Source organism: Desmodus rotundus, chromosome X, assembly GCF_022682495.2.
Source record: "Desmodus rotundus isolate HL8 chromosome X, HLdesRot8A.1, whole genome shotgun sequence".
NCBI lineage: Eukaryota > Metazoa > Chordata > Mammalia > Chiroptera > Phyllostomidae > Desmodus > Desmodus rotundus.
In genome coordinates this window covers 13805962-13814912 of record NC_071400.1, presented here as the reverse complement: position 1 = coordinate 13814912, position 8951 = coordinate 13805962, and positions in this window count along the sequence as shown.

Sequence of the window (8951 nt, the reverse complement as noted above, 5' to 3'; positions counted from 1 at the left end):
TTAGTTGATCGACGGTCCCCCATGGTCCTGATGGGTCTTCAAGAAGGAAGACAGGCAAGCATATGTGTTTTGCTTGCAAACATATTTCAGAAATCTTAGCCCTTCCGTTGTACAGACAGTGTTCTGATATTATGTAGCATTGATGGGAAGGAAGTAAAACAAAATGAAATGGTTTGGTACTTATTAGAATGGAAAAGGAAAGGTACTCGAATGGTTGCTCTTCCGACAGAAACAGCTCAGGGCGACAAATATTATGGAGCAACTACTAAGTGCAAGATGCTATGGTGAGATAGAGTGAAAGAAACAAAATAGAGAATATAATATATATTCTCACACAAAGTGGCTGTGTTGGTGAAGGAGAGATGATAACTTAGAACTAGAGATGTTAAATCTTCCAGCTGGCTGTGGAAGTAGGGTATCTGGAGCTAATATCTCTTGGTGTCCTTTGTTTCTGTCCCCAACACCATCCAATTCCTTTTTTCCCCCCATCTTGCTCGGCATCTGCCTTAAACTGGAGGGACGCTTCTCATGTCAATGCCACAAGACATTGTACACAGAGGGCCCACACCATAGGTGCGTATGCTCTAACTCCAAAGCGGCTTACACACAAACACCGCCGAATATAGGCAGCTCCCAGCATATGGCTTTAAACACATCCCCTTCACGAGAAAAAAAAAAATTGCAAGACCTCAAGCCAGGTCCCAATACTGGAAACTGCCTTTAGCCGTAGAAGTCTTTGCCAGCAGCTCCTACTTCCTCTGCCTGCTGAGGTAGGAATATCTCTATCACATCTGCCAGGGCAGCAGGCAGAGCTGTACTCATCAGGCTGAGCTACTACTCTGGAGAAAATTCTCATAGAAATCATGTCACTTGGAGCCTTGAGTTTTACGGACGTCAGACCCTACATCTTCTGTTTTTTTAAGCTGTGTTTTAACCTACCCCGCATCACACAGCTGGTACTACATAAGGAAGTGGGTTGGGGAGTTCCCCTCAGTTAACCGAGGGCCATCCAGAATTTTGGTCCTGAACCATTTCACACTTTACATAGTTCTCAGTCCTCCTTTGTCACTGTCAGCCTCACCTTTACATACCTCATGTTTGGTATTATTTCTCCAACAGAAACCATTGGTTCCTTCTTTATTTTATTTTTTTAAAGATTTTATTTATTTATTTTTAGGGAGGGAGAAAGAGAGGGAGAGAAATGTCAATGTGAGGTTGCCTCTCGCATGCCCCCACCCCTCCCCAGGGACCTGGCCTGCAACCCAGGCTTGTGCCCTGACTGGGACCCTTCGATTCACAGGCCAGCACTCAATCCACTGAACCACACCAGCTAGGGCTGGTTCCTTCTTTACTATTGCCTAAATTCCCTTACCCTGTGGGGATGTGGCTTAGTGAGGCTTCCACAGTGCTAGCGTTGTTGCTGAGCGTATCCTGGATATAGCTGCAAAGATGCCCAAATCCAGAGAGTGTGAAGACAGAAGCAAGTGGGAAGGAAAGGTCAATAAGCCAGAAAAGGACATGTAAATATGTCATGGAGCCGAGTAGGCAGTGGGGAGCTGTTATTGAAAGCCAGGCTCTGCAGCCAGACAGTGGAGGAAATGAGAGTAAACATTAGCCTGTTGAGAAAGTGAGTAGGAGGACCAGCGTAGATAGATATCTGACACAGGTGTATTATTCATGGCCAATTTGACCCCTCCTCCAAATGGGGGATAAGGTGCATGGGAGGGCCCGATGTATTTAGGAGGTCAAGGACAGACAACCAGTTAAGGTTATCAGTTAAGATAGGCTAACTTCCGGTTCCGTAACTAGCCACCACTTATTTCAGTGACTTAATGTAACACGTGTTTCTACTTTACTCACATGCTACATGTCTTTTATAGGTCAGTGTGGCTTTGTACTAGTCACACAGAGACCTGGACCGACAGAACGTCTTCCATCTTGTAGCTCCCATAGTCTTAGGAGTCATGTGTCACCTGTGTTTAAGTTCACCCTCAGGTGGGGCAGGGTGAGGCTGGAAGTAGTTTCATAGAATTTCTTTCCATGTTTTTGCCTCCTCCTCTGAATGGAGAAGTCAGACTGAGGAGCAGCTTCAGTAATTTATTTTGATTGTGTTGGGTAAGCGAATAACTGACCTTAGGCATCAGTGCTCCAGAAATGACAGATTAAAAATTTTCCTATTTCCTTTTGATATAATCATTTTGGGGCTATCCCAGTGGTTTCAAGAACACAGCCATCCAGCATGTTAAGTTCAGTGTCTTCCTCCTCTACTTCCCTCATCCCTCAACCACATCCACCAGGCTATAAATGGCATTAAAGCAGGAATTGTGTATATTTCACTCGTCATAGCTAAATATCTACTCAATGGTGAAAAATTGGAAGCTTTATTTCTGAGATCAGGAATAAAACAAGGATGCCCACTCTTGCCACTTCTACTCAACGTAGTACTCTAAGTCCTAGCCAGAGCAACTAGGCAAGAAAGAAAAATAAAAGGTATACAAATAAGAGAGGACAAAGTTAAATTGTCTGCCTTTGCAGATGACATGATCTAATATATAGAAAATCCTTAAAATGTCATAAAAACTGGCAGAACAAATAAACAAGTTCACTAAAGTTGCTGAATACAAAATCAACATTAAAAAATCAGTTGCATTTCTATACACTAATAATGAGCTCTCTGAAAAGGAAATTAGGAAAACTATCCTATTTACAATAGCACCAGAATAATGAAATACTTAGAAATAAACTTAACTAAGGAGGTGAAAGATTTGAATACTGAAAACTATAATATATTTATGAAGGAAATTAAGACATAAGCAAATGAAAAGACATGCTGTGCTTATGGATTGAAATACTAAATATTATTAAAATGTCCCTACTACCAAAGTGATCTAAGTTTCAATGCAATCACTATCAAAATCCCAAAGGCATTTTTTACAGAAATAGAAAAAACAGTAATAAAATTCATACAGAATCAGAAAAGATCATAAATACTCATATCAATCTTGAGAAGGAAGAACAATGTTGGAGGTATCATACTTGCTGATTTCAAAATATATTACAAAATCCAAGTAGTCAAAACAGTATGGTACTGACATAAAGCCAGACAGATTGATGGAAAAGAATAGAAAGCCCAGAAATAATTCCATGCATATATGGTCAACTGATTTTTGGCAAGGGTGCTAAATATAAACAATGGAAAGGGTAATGGATTAAAGACTTAAATCTAAGACCTCAAACTGTAAAACTCCTTAAAGAAAACATAAGGGAAAATCTTCATGACATTGTTTTTTGTAATGATTTCATGTATATGACAACAAAGGCACAATGAAATTAAAAATAAAGAAATGGGATTACATGAAGCTAAAACACTTTGCACAGCAAAAGAAGCAAGTGAAAAGGCAACCTATGGAATGGGAAAAAGAATTCCAAGCCATATATCTGATATAGGGTTAATCTCCAAAATATAGAAGAAATTCCTACAAATTAAAAATAAACAACAACAACAAACGAACAAACTAATAACCCAATGAAAAATGGGCAAAGGGCTTAAATAAACCTTTCTCTAAAGAAGACCATACTTATTACCAACAGGTAAATGAAAAATTCTGAATGTCACTAATCACCAGGGGGAAAAAAGCAAAACCAGAACTAGATATTGCCTCAATCCTGTCAGAATAGCTCATATCAAAAAACAATAGACAACAAGTGTTAGCAACAATGTAGGAGGCCAGAGCCCTTGTGCACGCTTGGTGGGACTGCAAAATTATGCAGCCACTGCAGCCCCTACAATATGGAGGTTTCTCTAAAAATTAAAAGTAAAACTAACATATGATCCATCAGTTCTACTTCTGAGTATTTATCCAAAAGAATGGAAATCAGTAGCCTGAAGAGATATTAGCACTCCTATGCTCGTTGCAGAACTAGTCACAATAACCTAGATGGGCAACAACCTGAATGTGCATGGACAGATGAATGGATAAAGAAAGTGGTATACGAGGTCTGTCCAGAAGGTATCCAGCCATGTAACATGAAAAATGGAGGTGTTTATTGAAGAAAATACAAGAAACATTGTACATAGGACAATGATGCCTCAGTCCCCTTCAAAGTAGGCACCTTGGGACCTCACGTGATTCTCCTAATCGCCATCAGGTGTCCCTTAATAGTTTCCTGAATCTCATTGATAATCTGAAATCTCTTCCCTTTTGAAGGAGATTTAAGTTTTGGAAAAAGCCAGAAGTCATGGGGTGCCAAATCTGGCCTGTAGGGGGGCTGAGTCACCTGGGTGATTTGAGGTTTCGCAAAAAAAAAAAATCTCTGTAGGAGATGGGATGCATGAGCAGGCGCATTGTCCTGATGAAGCTGCCAATCACCAGTTGCCCATAGCTGCGGCCTTCTGAATCATCTGAATAGTTTCCATGGAGGAATGTTTAAGCTTAATGCAAAATTTGATGCAGATTTGTTCCTCTACTGTCAGCCATTTTGAATATGACGACCACACAGTACACATACTCACTCGAGGGTGTTTACTGCCCCCACTGACTAGTACAGTGCAGTCATCACTGTTCACGCATGCTCATTCCAGTCCACTCTCCTTGGCTGCCAGGTTACATCAATGTTGCGCAAACTGTTCTCACTATATTAACGATGTCTGGACTTTTTCCAGACAGACCTCATATACATACAATGGAATGCTATTCAACTTAAAACAATTCAGCAATATTCGACAACATGGGTAGACTTTGAGAACATTATTGTACGTGAGATGAGTCAGTCACAGAAAGACAAACACTGCATGATTGCATATATAGGAGGTATCTAAAACGTCATTCATAGAGTCAGAGTGCAATGGTGTTTCCCAGAGGCTGTGGAGGGGATGAAATTGGGATTCATCCTAATCAACGGTCATAAAGCTTCAGTCACGCAAGGTGAATAAACTGTAGAGATCTGCTGTACGACATTAGACCCACAGCCAACAGTAATATATTGTACCCTGAAAATTTGTTAAAAAGTACATCTCAGGTGAAGTGTTGCTCTCACAATAAAATACAATAAAAATAAATATTAAAAAGAAACCTAACAACATGACATACCTCCTCCTATGATAATGACGATGATAGTAATAGTAGTGTTTATTACATACCACGCACCTTGCTAAGGGTTTTGCATGCATTGCCTCATTTAAGATTAACAGTACCTTGACCTCCTTTCCATCCAGGTCCTCGGTTTTCTTCTGTAAGGTTGTAGGACACAACCCGGTGCTGGGGGCCAAGTGCTGAGGAGAAAGCAGACAAGAGCCACAGTAGGAAGGTGCCCAGGAGCTACAGACTGATTTCATTGTCTGGCTCTCAGTGCTAAAGATGGAGCATTAAAACTACATCCCCAATCTATTCAATGCTGCCCCAAAGGAAATATATCCATTTTCTATTTACCATATTGAAGTTGTTTTAAATATCATCCTCATGAGAAATTATATTCAAATGGGAAAGTCTTAATAGAATAAATTTAGGAATTACCAGTTGGGTGGTTTTCACCTCCATGGGAGGAAATATAATGTTCACGGGTGATGACTTCACCAGCCCAGGGACCTGACTGGCAGATGCTAAGTAGATGGTCACCCTGCCTTCCCCCGCCCTCCTCAGGCTCTTTCTGGAGAGGAAGGTGTGCTAGGTATGTCATAGAAACTTCCCTCTTGAACCTGCCCATGTTTGCCCACCTGAGCCTGCGTGGTGCTTACCGTACTGTGAGAGCTGGTATGGCGCTGTACCAGCGGCGTCCAACCCGTGGCCCGCGGGCCGCATGCAGCCCAGGATGGCTGTGAATATGGCCCACCACAAAGTCGTAAATTTACTTCAAACATGATGAGATTTTTTTGTGATTACGTGTCACAATGTATTTAATGTGTGGCCCAAGGCAGCTCTTCTTCCAGTGTGGCCCAGAAACGCCAAAAGGCCGGACACCCCTGCTGGACACAGGTGAAGCCCTCGTCTTCCACTTTTAGCATCTGCTGTGTTAGTTTCAGAGGTACAACCCTTTAGCACTTCTAATTCAATTACTGTTGTTTTTAATCTGCCTTTTCCCCCAGAGCTTGCCCGTGATCATTATAGAAACCAATGTATACAATTTGGCAGCTAGGAATTGAGGATTTACCAAGTCACCTGAGCAACCCAGAATGTCTACAAATAGCCAGTGGGATTAGGTTCCGTAGTTTCATTTGGAACTTGGTGCAGCTGACCTGAATAATGAAATAGGGGTCCCAAAGTTATGAATCCCCTCCGGGCATGGCTTCATTAGAATCCCCTTATTAAAAAAGAAATGGGACTTATCTCATCAGCTCGATTTTATGGCATCTGATTAGACCACTATTTTCTCAGCAGGTTCCTTTTCTTTAAACTGTTGACTATGGATGGCCTGCTGAATAGAATGAACTTTGGACCACTAAATTGCAACATTATGGTTATTTAGTGTAATTTATGAAAAACGACAGAAGCCATGATCACTCCTTGTTGCTAATGATATCTCCATTTATCTGAACAGGTACGGGTTTGGAATATTTCTCCCACCCCTCAAACTCACCCTGGAACACTTCCCAATCAGAAACCCCAAAAAACTTATTTGGAGGTACAAACTCTGCAGATAAGAAATTAAAAATTAATAGCACCTGCACACAGTCTTATGAGCATCCACCATCAGCAGCCTTTCAGGAAAGCTATGCATTTTCACTGTGTTTACCTAACAAGTCCCTTCATTCGCTGTTTTCACTTAGGATTCGACAAATTTGGAAAAAGTCTAAATGGGGCCTTCGGTGTAATATATTACAATAGCGCATCATCATCTCTCTGGTTTGAGATAGGAGGGAAGGCGTTGAAATTACGTAGTATTTATTTCAAGCCTTGTGATGATTAAAGTAGCATGACATGCCACTCTTTTCTGATTAGTGGGAAATCAACAGTTGCAACTGCATTGCAAGCGCAAGAGCAATCCTAAAGCAACGGCTGCCTGAATTGATCATCTTGCAGAGTATTGACTAGACGTGGTTCTCTCAAGCATACAGTAACCAAGAGACCAGTGCGGTGGGGTAGTAAGCAAGGACATGCCCTTCGGAGTGAGCCAGAGTGGCATGTGCCGCCTTGTCCTACCAATGATGGCCTTGTGACCTTGGCTAAGTTTTTACTCTTCTTGAGCCCTGATCCCCTTATTTGGAAAATGGGGATGTCAATGCCAGCTTCATTGGAAAGGGTCGTTATAGGAAAGGGTCCATGGAAAGTGCGTAGCTCAGCTTGATTCGCAGTGCACACTCAAGAACTGTTAGTGCACTTCCCTTCCACGGGAGCAAAGCCCCGATTTCAGGCTCAACCCCGCTGTACAGTGCCCGTGGTCGTCCTAGGAAATCTCAGGAAATTTCCCAAACAAAAATAGTTGTATTCAACCTTCCCTTTAGAAATTAGTATCAGAGTTAGAACATTGAGGAGGGGCATGAGATAGGTTGGGGGCCTGACAAAGTTGGAGATTCCAGAGTGCGAAATACACAGGAGTTTCTTCTCTGGTGAGGCTTTTTGCAGTAATGGTCTACACTGGGACATGGGGCCAGCATCTTTGGTTCAAAGTGAAAGTGCTCAAATAAATAACATTTCTCTTTGCCAGTAGCTCGTGTGGGAAGAATGACAAAGATCCCTTGCCTTTCTGTGGACTGACCCGTATAACCGAGCATTGGCAAATATTCAGTATGTCTTTGTGTTTTCACAGTAGCGGCACTAAAAAATTATCACCTTCACGCCCACCCCCCACCCCCACGCCCGGTTTTTAGAAAGACACCATAGCCTTAACAGAGAAGAAGAGAGGGGTGCATGAAAGAGTGAGCACGGGACAGGAGGCATTTTACACTTTACCAATACTCGAACACTGGCACTCTGTCCTGATTCAGTGGTTTAATCTCTACTTAACCACAGGCATGCTCCTTTAAGATTCCATGTTTGAAGTTAAGTTGCTTATAATGGATGACCGCCCTGCAATGATTAGTCCAGTTCTCCACACAGCCCTCTAGAACGATTTTACTTTCTCTCTCTAGATTCTATCTTTGCCTCTCGCTCTTCAGTAGATGCCAAAGAAACCCCCTTCGAAAAGCTTTCCGTGGCAACAAGTGCATCATACTGAAAGTTGAGTACCACATTTTTCATTCTTCTTTACTTTTTTATTGTTGAGACTATCTCAGATGTCCCCCATTTCCCCCCACTTTTGCCCCTTCCACCGATCCCCCAAAACTAGCTTAGCTGGTAATCATTGTTGGTGGGACCCTCCATTTCTCTGGGTTTGTGTTTGTATTGAGAGGACTTCTGCTAGAGCAACACCACCAGTTTCCCCACACTCCGTCTGGTTGGTGCAATGGGACAGAAGAACTAGGCATGCCCAGTGTAGTCTTACCTTTCACATCTGCTTGCCTGCCCCGAGGGTTGTTTTTGCCATGCATACTGGGTAACCTCTGCACCAAAGATTCAGCAGTGCGCAAGACGCGGGCCCTTCCCTCTGGGAGCTGTTACCATTTAGTGAGGAGTCAGACAAGTAAATAAAATGCCATCAAAGACAAGGTTATAATCCCAGTGGTCAAAGAACACACTGGGGTCATAAAGAAGGTGCATCTGAACAGCCCCATCGTCAAGTGTCTAGATTCAGAAAGTTTAAATTAAATAAACATTGACTGAGCAACAACTTGGAGGTTGTTCTGGCAGCTCATATATTAACCATCCCCTCTGGGTAAAAAAAAACCAACAACCCTGTGCTAAGAGCTGAAGATATAAGGAAAAGTAAGACATAGTCCATGTCCTTAAAGAGCTCACAGTCTAATGGGGGAAACCTCAAAGTACATTAAGACTTTCAGTACAGTGCAGAAATGGGGTCATGCACGAATCACTATCAGAAAACACAGAAAATCTTATTAATGCAGCACAGGGTTCAGG